The sequence below is a fragment of the Grammomys surdaster genome, unplaced genomic scaffold (genome assembly GCF_004785775.1).
Source record: "Grammomys surdaster isolate TR1022 unplaced genomic scaffold, NIH_TR_1.0 878, whole genome shotgun sequence".
NCBI lineage: Eukaryota > Metazoa > Chordata > Mammalia > Rodentia > Muridae > Grammomys > Grammomys surdaster.
Genome location: NW_021605297.1, coordinates 61488 through 75994, shown reverse-complemented (window position 1 = coordinate 75994; position 14507 = coordinate 61488). Strand labels below are relative to the sequence as shown.

Below are 14507 nucleotides of genomic sequence, written 5' to 3'. Positions count from 1 at the left end.
TTAGCTTTGAGCATCTGCCTCTGAATACGTCAGACTCTGGCAGACCTCTAAGGAGACAGCTATACCAGGCTCCTGTCATCATGCACTTCCTGACATCCACATCAGCATCTACCTTTGATGACTGCACATTGAATGGATACCCAGGTGGAATGGTCTCCAGACGGTCCCTCCTTCAGTTTCTGTCCCACTCTTTGTCTTCATATTTGCTCCCTTGAGTATTTTGTTACTCTTTGTAAGAAGTATTGAAGCACCCACACTTGGTCTTTCTTCTTCATGAATTTTATGTGGTCTGTGAGTTGACTCTTGGGTATTTCAAGGTTCTGGGCTTATATCCAATTATTAGTGAGTGAATACTATGTGTGTTCTTTTGTGATTGAGTTACCTCACTCTGGATGATATTTTCTAGGTCCATCCATTTACCTAATAATTTCTCAAATTCATTGATTTTAATAGCTGAATAATACTCCATTGAGTAAATATACCACATTTTTTGTATCCATTCCTCTGTTGAAGGACATCTGGGTTTTTTGTCCACCTTCTGCTATTATAAATAAGGCTGCTATGGACATGGTGGAGCATATGTCCTTGTTATGTGTTGGAGCATCTTCTGGGTATATGCCCAGGAGTGGTATGTCTGGGTCCAATTTTCTGAGGAACCATCAGGCTGATTTTGAGAGTAGTTGCACCATCTTGCAATCCCACCAACAATGGAAGAGTGTTCCTTCTTTCTCCACATCCTTGCCAGCATGTACTATCACCTGAGTTTTTGATCTTCGCCATTCTGACTGGTGTGAGGTTGAATCTCAGTTGTTTTGATTTGCATTTCCCTGATTACTAAGGATGCTGAACATTCTTTAGGTGCTTCTTGGCCATTTCAGTTTCCTCAGTTGAGAATTCTTTGTTTAGCTCTGTATCTCATTTTAAATAGGGTTATTTGGTTGTCTGGAGTCTAATTTCTTGAGTTATTTGTATATACTGGATATTAGCCCCTATGATAGCTTTTTTTGTTTACTCATTTATGTTATCATAATTTGTAGCTATTTTTTAAAAGCCTCTCCATTTCTAATGATACTAAAAGGAAGAGAAGTAGAACTGATTATGAGAGGAGGCAGAGAGGAGTGGAAATTGTAGGATAAGAGGAAACTATATTCCAACTATATCTTATGAGAAAAAAATCTGTTTAATATATGAAAAATACTAGCAACAATATTCAAGATCACATCAAGAATTTAATTTGTTTTGAATTGATTTTCATATGGGGTGAAAGATTTGCATCAAAAATTTTTTGCCAGTATTCCAAAGCTCTATTGAGGATTGTTGCTACAAAATTAAGAACAAAGTTATGAACAAATGTTTCTGGAGTACCTTTAAGCCAAGAATAGCACATTCCTTTAATCCCAGCACTTGGGAGGCAGAGATAGGTAAATTTCTGAGTTTGAGACCAGCCTGGTCTACAGAGTGAATTCCAAGATGGCCAGGGCTATTCAGAGAAACCCTGTCTCAAAAAATCAACCAAAAAAAAAAAAAGATAAGAGAAAGGTTTCTGATTCTGGTGCAGGCTACATTAGCTGTCATGGGACAAGAGCCACCTGAAGCACAAGTTTATGGACAGCCGTGGTCTCAGTTTGCCTTTCAGTTGGAGTGTAGTACCTATAAGATGACTGTGCATCAGTTAAGCACCCAAAATTCCCTGACAGTATGAAGGCCACAAGAAGGACAGCTTTATTGACAGTTGGTTTACTTCTTTCCACATCATCTGTCCTAAGAAAGAATCTTTAGCAGCTATAACATAAAGAGTACAAATGGCCAAAAAGTATGATCAGCTCATTCAAGCAGCTAATTCAACCATCTGACAGAACTTCCATAATCATTTTGGTTTAATCTTAGGAAAGTAAGGTGTTACATTTTAAAGTAAGGTGTTACATTAAATTTATTAACATCTTAGTGTGTAACTGAATAAACAATTGTATTGTGTGAAACACTTATAGTTTACATAATTTTAATTACAGTAGAAGGTAGTTTATTCATAATGAGAACAAACTGTATCTAGACTCAGTGAAATAATGACTAATGAATACAAAGCATACAAAAATTGAAAACACAGAGAAATGAAGTGATGTTCATTAGCCATCAGTCATGATTTTGCAAAAGAGCATTGTAGCCTCTTATGATGCAGGGTAAAGTCTACATAGCTAGAAAGATAGCTACCAGTGTGAGGTTGTTATGAGTGGCTTTGGATTCAAAGGAGCTGCAACCATGAAACTTGTGGATGTGTTGAACACTTTGCTTATGTCTGTACAGAATAACAGTATAGGAGACATTGGACCAGACAATGAGGACAGAATTGAAAACTTCAGGGCACATCATCATTACTTTATGGTCTGAGTTAGTTATGTGGTCCCTTTGATTAATATCCAAAATCTCATACACTTGTCACTTTTTAAAATTCCTTTTGAGAAATGTGTTCACAAAGAAAATGAAATGAATTGACACATGCAATGCCCACAGGGTGGAAATGGAGAATCCAGTGGAAGATTTCTCTTTATGATCCTTCCAACAGGATTTCGTGAGACTTATTGGTAACTGTTTGGAGGACACTGAAGAGGCAGCTGGTCCATATGGACACTCTTTACCAAATCCTTGGATGTAAAAAAAAAGATCACATCAAAAATAATTCAGTAACTCCTTCAAGCCTCAAATTGACATTGTTTCCAGCACTCATGAAAAATGAGTGATCAAGACATTGGCTTCTAAAGGTACATGTGAATGAAAATGGTGACATTAAATTGTATTCTCTACATTAAAGGACTGCATAGGAAAATACAGGAGAAGAATCTGCAAAAATTATATGGTTCTACTTTGTGATAAGAAAATAATTCTGATTGCTGTATTCCAAGTTTCCCTTCTGTGATTCAGGACAACTTCCCTTAGAATATGGCTGCACTATTTCTCTGAACAATTGAATAATATAACTGATTATAGCCTGCGATGCTGAAGGACATCTTTAATCAATGGAGGGACTGAGAGTATGAACAGAAGGTCATTTAACCTTATCTCAAAAATTATGGCAGAGGTGGTTATTTTCAATTCTTTTTACTGTTGTTTCCACAATATGTCAGAATGCATATATCAACAGAAGGAGAGACAAGTTCCTTAAAAAATGCTGCTCTTGGGGTGATAGGATGTTGGCCTATGAGAAACAATAAAAAGTAATGGGCAATATAAACATAGTGCTAGATTTTCAGGATATGGTGATACTTGCTATTCAAGTTGTAAAAAAACCAAATTTCTATAACAACAAAATATTAGTTCCAATTTGTATTGCCTGTATACTCACTATAGCCTAGTCCATTCTCTTTAATAAAGCAATACTTAATGCTTAGTTCATTTAAAACCAAAATTTCAGTAATGAGAAACATAGAATACACTCAGAATATATCTATTGTCTCTGACTGGGCAAAGTTTCCTCTCTGTTTTCTCATCTATTTCTTTACTGAAATATTTATTAAGTAATAAATCCTGGCAGTGTGTTCTGCTACCTACCCCAATTGTTCACATTTCTGAATGAAAGACAAACCCTCAGCCTTTATATTTTAATATGCCTTAAACAGCACAATACCTGGGCCGCTGTCTAACCTCCATGCAGTTAATCCTGAGTTATTGCTTACTAAGTCTATGCTCTTTCATGGCTGCTCTGGACCCAGCTGGGGAGCCCTCTGGGTCATGCTCTTCCAAATCCTTCACATGACAGCTATGCCTTTGTTTTCTGCACTCTTCTTAAGGATTTTGTCTCTCCTCTTTTCTACATTCACCCTACCTTCTCTTACTGCCCCAGGAATCTTAAAATCAGCCTCTGACTGTCCTCCCCAGCTGTTGGATATTTGCATCTTTATCGACGTATCAGAACCAACTGGGGGCAGGTTCTCAGAGCTACATTCAGACCTTTCCACGAAAACAGTTTTTTGTTTGTTTGTTTGTTTGTTTGTCTGTTTTTGCGGAACATAATTAACATTTTAATACAAACAGTTACACATTTTCCTTTCACTTAAAATTGATATTACTTTTTTACCCCATCAATGAAAAGCCCCACAGGAAAGTTCTGTACCCTGTTGTCCACTTTGAAGATGAAAATGCTCCAGCTAACTGTGGATTTTGGATTCTATAATACTGTTTATTGCCTGTGCCAATTGTCAACAGGTATGCAGATACCATAGGCTCTTTGGTTTTAAAGGGTCCATAAAAATTGCATTCTAGGCTGTTGTATGGTGTATTTCCTTTGTGAATCCTAGGAATTCACAAACCCTGCTATATATAGACTCTGAATATAGATTTCAGTATGACTCAGTCATCTTTGGTTCTATTCCCCAAAATTATTGTTGATATGAAAAAAATGTTAAAAAGCACTAAAGGTTTCAGAATGATGCTCAAGTGACAATATTTATCATATTAAATTAACATGCAGCTTTTATAATGGGGCATAAATACATACTCATATACACACTGTAGCAGGTAGCTTTGGTACACCACTTTGTGCTCCTGGTCGGTAGCATGCACACACCTGCCCAAGAGCTATTTTAGATTCACGAATAGAAAACACACACATACACACACACACATACACACACACACATACACACACATATGCACATACACAAATGCACACACACCACACATACCACACACACACACACACACACACACACACATTATTCTTAAAATTCCTTGGCATACAAAATGTCTGGGCACTCCTCCTAAGTCTCCCCTGCTACCAAAGGTCCAGAAGGGGAAGCGATCAATGGCCATGTAAGCAAAATCTTCTGTAGCTAATTTGCTTTATATTTTCTGTTATCATGTTCCTTTCTCCTCCCGAGTTCTCCCGATTCCCCTGCATTTTACTCCTGTAACTCTCAGTGTCCTGGCCCATGTACAGCAATTGGCTACTAGCAACTTCATTGATATATTAAAATCCAGTTAAGGCAAAGACCTTCAGCATCAGTAAACACAGATTCTTGATTACATCAAAGCATCAGAACCCCTCTCCACAACATAATCGTGTGTACACTCAGATCAGAACTGTTAGAGAGAAGAGGACACTTGTTGAGATGAAATCTCACAGAATGCACAATAGAATAGAAATAAACTAAATATGTCAGCAGAAATGCAATGAGAAGGTCAATATTTGTTTAAAGAGAGCTACTGGGGAAATGTTCAGTGTCTCTATAGAAACATGTCTAGGATAACCATGCTTCTTTCAGAAGCCTAATGTGAATAAGGGAGAAATGAAGGCAGTGAGGTATACTGCCCATCAGTACAGCACAAAGGAAGGAAATGCTCAGGATAACATCTCCATTTCTGTGAGAGAAGGTGTCTGCAAACTATTCTTAAATTGAGTGAGATACTCTTGCAGAAGCAGAAAGTCAAAGCTTTGAATCATCTCAAGGTTGAACCAAGCATTCCCAGGGAAGGAAAACTTTCCTGTCACACTCATCAGCCGTGTAGAGACAGTGAGCTGAAATCATGAACTGGGGCAGAATTGCAAGTAAATTATGGGACCTAAAGAAATTTCAATATAGTAAGGAGGAAAGTTGAGACATTAGAGTATCTAAAATATACAAAGAACTTCAGAAATTAGACTGCAGGAAACCAAGTAACTCAATTAAAAATGGAGTATAGAGCTAAACAAAGAAGTTACAACTGAGGAATCTAAAATGGCTGAGAAGCACCTAAAGAAATGTTCAACTTTCTTACTCATCAGGTAACTGCAAATCAAAGTGACCAAAGATTCCAACTTACACAAATTAGAATGTCTAAGATCAAAAACTCAGTCAACAGTAGATGCTGGCTAGGATTTGGAGCAAGAGAACCACTCCTCCATTGCTGGTGGGAATGCAAGCTGGTACAACTACTTTGGAAATCAATCTGCAGGTTCCTCAGAAAATTAAAAAGAGCTCTACATGAAGACCCAGCTATACCACTCCTGGGTGTATACCCAAAAGATGCTCCAATATATCATAAGGACACATGCTCCACTATATTCATAATAGTCTTATAACAGCCAGAAGCCAGAAACAACCTGGATGTCTCTCCACAGAAGTATGGATACTGAAAATGTATTGCATTTATACTGCTAAAAATGAGGACTCCATGAGCTTTGTAGGCAAATGGATGGAAACTATAAAACATTATCCTGAGTGAGGTAACCAAGATCCAAAAGGACATACGTGGTATATACTCAGTGATAATTGGATATTCGCCTAAAACTCAGAATACCCATGATACAACTCAAAGACCATATGAAGCTTACCAAGAAAGAAGGCTATAGTGTGGATGCTTCAAACCATCTTAAAAAGGGGGACAAAATCATCATGGGAGGCAGAGGGAGGGAGCAATTTGGGTGGGAGAAGGTAGGGAAAGTAAAAAGAGAGTGGCAGGACCAGGTATGGGAAGAGACAGAAGTCCAGAGGGCCAGGAGAATGAATAGAAATAAGTAGCAATTTGGTTGGGAGTGAGAAACTCAGGGAACCACCAGAAAGTCTCAGATGTCAGGGATTCAAGATGCTCCCAGAACCCATTGGAGATGACATCAGTTAAAATAACCCACACCAGGGAGATAGAACCTGAAGAGACCACCTCCAGAAGATAGACACAGCCTCGAGTGGAGGGATGGAACCACCCATCTATCTCAAAAATTTTAACCCAGAATTGTCCCTATCTAAATGAATTGCAGGGACAAAAATGGAGCAGAGGATGAAGGAAAGTTTCCTCAGAGACTGCCCCATTGGGTGATCCATTCCATCTGCAAACACCAAACCCCAACACTATTGCTGATGCCAAGATGTGCTTGCAGACAGGAGCCTGGCATGGCTGCCTTCTGAGAGGCTGTGCCAGTACCTGTCTAGGACAGATGCAGATACTCACAGCCAACCATTAGACTGAGCCTGGAGACTCCCAAAATGAAAGGTTGAAGAACTTAAAGAACTTAAAGAGATTGCAACTGCATAGGATGAACAACATTATTAATTAAGTGGACCATTCAAAGCTCCCAGGAACTAAAGCACCAACCCTAGAGTATACATGGCTGGTCCATGGCTCCTGCTCCACATGTAGCAGAGAACTGCCTCATCTGTAATCACTAGGAGTGGAAGTGCTTGGTTTTGTTCCATTGATGCTTGATGCTGCAGAATAAGCTGATGCTAGAGGGGTGATGCAGGAGTAAGTTGGTGAGTACAGGAACACCCTCTTAGAGTCAAAGGGAAGGGACATGGATTGGGGTGCCAAGCAGGGTCCTCCAGTTAGAGATATAACATTTGAAATGTAAACAAATAAAATGATTACTAAAAAAAGAAAGAAATCACCAGATATGAACTGTCTCCCCTTCCATACACTGGCACTGAACATCCAAGCAAATGGCTGTAATAGAAAATAAAATGTATTCATAGCTTCTGACTTAGAAGTGTGTGTTTATGTGTGGATGAGTTTGTGTAAAGTCCGTAGACTTAAACATGACCATAAGAGTGTCTGGGTTGGGCTAAGCGTTTTGACAGTGGAAGAAGGAATAATGGACATGGCATAGCATTAGCTGATATGAGGGTAGATAATTCAGGGATGGGAGGTAATGGTTTGCTCAAGACATATAAATACGAACATGTGTTAAGGAAATTTGCTGTTTTGTAAACTAAGAAATCTTAGAAGAAATAAAAATCAAAATAAACAAAAAAATCAATACATGTGAAAGAAAAAAATATCCAAAGTACCAAAATTTGGCATGCTCATGGCTCAACCATAAATCTCTTACCTTGGCATTGTCTGTGAATGCCACCAGAACTGTTTTAAAATGAGATGCCTCTGCTAAACATAATCGTACATACCAGGAATCACATACTTTTTAATTCTTCCAATAGTTTTTTCATTCTTTAATGATTCTGATAAGAGGCATCTTGTATAATTATGTTTTAATCAATGTTCCATAATGTAAGCATATTTTATAAGTTATAGTTTCATCTCTTTATGTTTTGAAATTAAGATAAAATTGCATCATTATACCTTCCTTTCTCTGAAACCTTTCAAAGCACACCCTGGAAACATACACATCACATACTTCATGACACAAACACACACAGACACACATGCATCTCCTCCAAAATTTATAGCATATACCTATTTTTAATCGATGTTACATAATATATGTATACATGTGTATGTTTATATGCTATAAGATGTATGTATATATGCATACACAAATATAAACTGTAATAAATATGTATAATTTACTTACATAGATGATTTAAGAGCTCACCATTTAGTTCTGCATTAGCAACTACAAGACTTTTACTTGGGCAATAATATCTTTTCCTGCTCTCAGAAATCCTTCATTGCCTGCATCTCTTATTCCAAAAGAAAAAAAATACTCTCATGGCAAAAGGAAAGTATTACTAACAAGACAAAACAAAAACAAAAATCACAGCTAATTCAAAGGCAGAAAATGGAAAAACCATGACTGATCACAATGCAGAAAGTAACTGACTGTGTGGTGCCAATCCCAGCTGTATCACCCACACTACAACTCTTGCACTCAAGGCCAATGGAACATTGTTGTAGAGGAGGAGGAAAGATTGGAAGGTCCAGAGAAACAGGTATCTCCTATGATATTTAACTTCCCAGAAATTTGGTGGAGGAAATGCTATACTCATTATGTTTCAGTATAACTGCCTAAACATTCCTGAAGAATGTCATAACAAACATGCTAACATTGAAGGGGGACATTCTTGGTGGCTACAGATTCTGGAGAATTTCTGCTGGAAACTTGATGTCTATAGATGTGTTGAACATTCTGCTTGTGTCTGTATAGAGAGAAAAATATGAAGCCACTGGACCAGGCAATGAACACAGAAAAGAGGATTTCAGGACACGCCACCAATACTTCATAGAGTGAGTCATTGGTTTCATCATGCGTTACAATGGAGCAGTACTCAAAATCTATGTTTCTTGTCACTATTTTTATTACTTTTGACAAATGTGTCCACAAAGAAAATGAAATGTATAAACATGTACAAGATCCAGAGATGGGAAATGGAGCAGCCAATGTACTTTACAGCCTTGTTCTTTTTTTTTTTTTTTTTGATTCATAAAACAAGATTGCCTTTGACTGATGGTTACGGCCTGGAAGGCATTCAACAGACATGTGGAAACAATGAACATACTCTGGGCAAATCTGTATGTAAAAACTGAATCTGCATCCAAAATCATTTACAAATTGTTTCAACCATTCAGCTGCTATGGTGTAGGGCACTCCTATAGAGAGAGCTATCAGGATGCTTACTGCCATTATGTGTGTGAGAATCAAATCTGTGGGCTTTAGTATATGTTCTATACAGTAGTCTAAATAGTAGATAAGAATAGACAAATTGATCCGAATTTCAGTAGTAATTTGTGATAAGAAAATTATTTTGATAATCTGATTTCAGAAGTCAATTCAGTGATTGGGCCTGATTCCCTTTAGGTTATGGCTACACCCATTTTTCTGATGAAAATGAATGTAAAGTATAAACAATCTTAATAGCTACTGAGAAGCTATATCAGAAGGGTCCTTAGAGCTCAGGAACACAATGTCAGCATAAACTGTATTCTGTGTAGTCTATTAAACTTAACAATACTCTCTTGAAGTTTCTGACATCAACAATTATTACTTACAATTCATATAATTATAAGGTTGATGAAGGCATCACTACATAAATATTGAATGTAAACATTGAATCATAATTATAGAATATGAAGCATTATATCCAAGATTGTTTGTTCTGTGAGAAGCAATGAAAAGATAATGCCAGTTATAACAAGCATAAATATACTCCTATTTTCTAGACATGGTACAAAAGTAGCCAATTCTTAAGGTATATCACAATCCATATTAAATTGTAGGTAATGAAAAATTAATGATACCATTATATATATTCACAGATAAGAAATTTTATAAAGATCATAAAATGCATTCAAATGATGGTTCAAATGACAACATATTCTTATTAAGTAAACAGCTAGCCCTTATGCAAGGTCAGAACAAAAATTTGGAGATTGTTATACATTCTTACAGAATTCTCAAAAAGATAATAATAGGCAAAAAATTCAGATGAGACATTATGGAGAAAAAAATATGATTTATGATAGCTAGTGGGGAAATATTTAGCATCACTATTAAACCAGGATATGCGATTTGAGCATCTTCACTTAGGCCTTTCTTCTTGTTTGGATTCTTTGAGTCTGTAGTAGAAGTGTAAAATGTTTATCCTGTACTTTATAGCTAGTATCCACCTATAAGTGAGTCCATACCATACATGTCCTTTTAGGTCTGGTTTACCTCACTTAGAATGATATTTTCTTGTTCTGCAGCAAGGCAGCAAGTGCTGTTCTTAAAGCTGTTGCCTCTTTATGGAATCCATTTCCCTGTTTAGACTGCCTTTTCTCACCTCAGTGAGAGAGGATGTGTCAAGCTTTGCAGAGACTTCATGTGCCAGGGGGAGGGGGATACCAGAGGAATTTTACCCTCTTAGAAGAGAATATAAGATAAGAATGAGAGTGGAGGCAGTGACTAGGATATAAAGTGAAGTAATATATAAATTAATGGAATGAAAATGTACAAGGAATAATCATGCACCACTCAACAGACTATGCTGGAAATGGTGGGAAACAAGGAAATTAGTTAGTCAGCCCATGTGTGCAGTACTGTGGGAGGAAATTCTTAGAACATCACACTTTATTCTTGCAAGTCAACTTGTTACCAAATTCATTTTAGGCCAGGAGAGGTCCCATTACAGATTGTGACATTAGCAGCTTGGAATCAGCACCAGAATGAATCAGGAAGCCCCATTGGGGAAATTAAGAAGTTAAATTAAGTAAGCAAATTATCTGAGACCTTAGGAACTACCAAATACTTACAGTCTGTCTCTTTCCCCATGCCCTGGAACTGCAGAATACACTAGGGTATGGATATAAAAAAAGGAAAGTATTCTATTAAGTAAAGTAATACTGATTAAGAAAGATCAATACTATAGATTCTGTTTCAATATTGTTTTTCTGGTTATAATTTTTAAATGTTCGATTAGATGGGACTGAGTATGTGTGGAGCTCACAAAACTCAAAAGTGAACCGCAGGATGGTGAACAAAAACCTCAATGAGAGAGTCTTTTGATGATAAAGAGGAACACGTGATAAGAGAGTAGGAAATTTCTCCATGAAACACCCAAAGTAGTGTTAGTACATACACATGGGAAAAAGAAGAAAGTGTTCAATAAAAATATTAATTAGAAGAACGCGTAAGGGAAATATGCTATATTGAATCTAATTTAAAATAATATATTGAAAACGAAAATTATAGAAAAAATAGTCGAAAATACCAAACTTTACTATTGTTCTAGTAAGTCAAGAATCATGGTCTGGCAATGAAGGTACATGTTACTAAAAACACTGTGGAAAACTGGTCAAATATGACTACATCAAAAAAATACAAACCTACATGCCAAAACCCAAGTCCTTAGAATAACAACCCAAAATTTTGTTTTGTATCATAGATAAAAAGTCTTATTTTTAACCTAATAATATTCCTGGTGGTTTTAGCCTGTATATCACCTACCTTTTCCCAGTAACAGATCATGATGATTTAATCAGTTCAGACAGAGGATATAATTCTGTATATTCATAAACCTATGAAAATCTTAAGAAAATTTTCATTCTTTACATGCTAGATTCCGAGTGAACTTTCATTGTGAAATTCCCATGAAATGTATAGTGATCTGTTTTGTTTCCTTCACTGAAATTGTATAATCAAAAAGAAATAATGAAATTGAGTTTGGCTTCAGGCTGTAGAACTGCACTAGTTGTCTACACATGAAATTCATAAAAACACTTTTGGAGACCAATATCATAACAAACATATCCAATATGTGTGTATACCATCATTAAGAAGTGAATTCCTATGTATAAAGAGCTCTGCTCTGTCTAGTCAAAATGTGTTGAGTAGGAATCATCTACCACGAGAAACTGTATAATACTCTTTTTGCCCCTTTGTCATTGATGACCCTTGCATCTTGAAATCAAGAGGTTTGATATAGATAACCCATAGTTTAACTAGTTACTCCATACTTGTTTATTCTCAATATATTTAACAACTACAGATTTTTTTGTTACTTAACATGGTAACGTGGTATCCCAAAATAGTTCTTTAATAGTATGACTGAAAGACACACTAACCTTTGGGTATAAAAGTAATAGTGTAAAGGCCAGTTTATTTCTATGTCCTTTTAGAAAAATAATCGTATTAAGGTATTACCCAGGTGATGAACCAGTCAGACTTCACAGACTCCTCTTCAGATCAATACTCATCTTGTTACAAGATCAAAATAATGTTATTCCTTTTTAGTCTAAACTCATTTCTCTTTTACCTATAATACGGCTTGTGTCCATACCCTGACTGTGTCCTGACTTCCATTCTTTCCCAAACCACAAGATGTTCTTAGGAATATTAATCAGATATCTGATTCAGTATTTTGCTTGCCTTGTCCATATTACTGATTGATTCTGAAAACCACCAGAGTATTGTAAATGGAGCATAGAAAATTAATTCATGGCAGCTTTCCCGAGCCTCACATAACGGAGACAGTCGCTGGGTCAGGTTTTCTGTGCACAGAAGTAAAACTTGCTTAAATCAGTCAAAATTTGGGTCGATGATTCTTATTCCTATTTCATAGGATGAACACAGATTCCAAATACTTTCTAAACACTTACTGTTATTCTTGATAACGGGGCAAGGCCAGTGTTTATCTTGTGAAATAAGTTTTCAACCCTTCATGAAGTATTTACTCATATGATGGTCATGTCATTATTTCATGAGACAGTTGTTACACCACTCTGTCTGTGATTTAGAATAATTTGTAGCATTATGGAAAGTACGCAGTGTAGATGAAGCTTCTAGTTAACAATCAGCTTGAGTTTTCCCATGGTCTATGATTCAAGTATATATCTTATAGGATATTGGCAATGTTCTTCTTTGTTATCAATTTCATATGTTTCATTTTATGGTACTGAGTACAGCAGCATAGCCACTCAAATCTAAAAAATATATCATAGGAAGTTAATGTAAAAGAATATCACAGTTAGCACTGGAGATTATTAGAACACTTAGTATCATATATAATGAAACATAATATACAATATAATATGAAATACTTTTATAATGATGGGCTAAAACTATTTTTATGAAAGTGAAACCATGTACCTTTTTCATTTAATCTTTTACTTATTAATTAATTAATTAATTAATTTTTTACACTCCACATTATATTCCCCTCCTGGTCTACCCTCCACCTGTTCCATATCCCATACATCTTCCATGCCCTCCTGTCTCCACTAGGATTTCCCCACCCCGAACCTCCACACCACCAGACCTTTAATCTTCCGGGGTCTCCAGTCTCTTGAGGGTTAGGTGCATCTTCTCTGAATGAAGCCAGAACCTTTAGTACTCTTCTGTATATGTGTTGGGGACCTCATAACAGCTGGTGCATGTGGCCTGGTTGGTGATACAGTGTCTGAGACATCTCATGGGTCCAGGTTAATTGAGACTGCTGGTCCTTCTACAAGGTTGCCCTCCTCCTCAGCTTTTTCCAGCTTTTCTTGAATTCAACCACATGGGTCAGCAGCTTCTGTCCATTGGTTGGGTGCAAATACCTGCATCTGACTCTTTTAGCTGCTTGTTGGGTCTTTCAGAGGGCAGTCATGATAGGTCTGTTTTTGTGAGCACTCCATAGCCTCAGTAATAGTGTAAGGCCTTGGGACCTCTCCTTAAGCTGGATCCCATTTTGGGCCTGTTGCTGGACCTTCTTTTTCTGAAGATTCTCTCCATTTCCATCTCTGTAATTCTTTCAGACAGGAACAATTATGGGTCAGAGTTTTGACTGTGGCATGGCAACCCCTCCCTCACTTGATGCCCTCTCTTTCTGCTGGATGTGAGCTCTATAAGTTCCCTTTCTCTACTGTTGGGGATTTCATCTAAGGTCCCTCTCTTGGAGTCTTGAGAGTCTCTCACCTCCCAGGTCTCTGGTATATTCTGGAGGGTACCCCCCCCCAACCTTCTACCTCCCAAGGTTGCCTGTTTCCATTCTTTCTGCTCTTCCTCAGGGTGTCAGTCATTTTCCCTCACCCAATACCAGATATGTTTTCCCTCTTGTCCCCTCCATGTCTACTTTCCCTCACAAGTTCATCCCTCCTTCTCTCCTTCTGATTGCTTTCTTCTACCTCCCACGTGTGACTGAGATGTCTTCACTTGGTCTGTTCAGCTTGTTAACCCTTTTGAGTTCTGTGGACTGTATCTTGGATATTCTGTACTTTTTTTTTGGCTAATATCCACTTATTGGTGAGCAAATACCATGCATGTCCATTTGTGTCTGAGTTACCTCACTCAGGATGATATTTGCTGATTATATTCATTTGCTGGCAAAACTCAGGATGTCCTGGTTCTT

General features: G+C 37.2%; 1 pseudogene; it reads right to left on the bottom strand.

Moving 5' to 3' along the window:
* Positions 1-8743: 8743 nt before the first annotated feature.
* On the bottom strand, positions 8744-11647 carry LOC114634130 (annotated as a pseudogene).
* Between the last annotated feature and the right edge of the window lie 2860 nt (positions 11648-14507).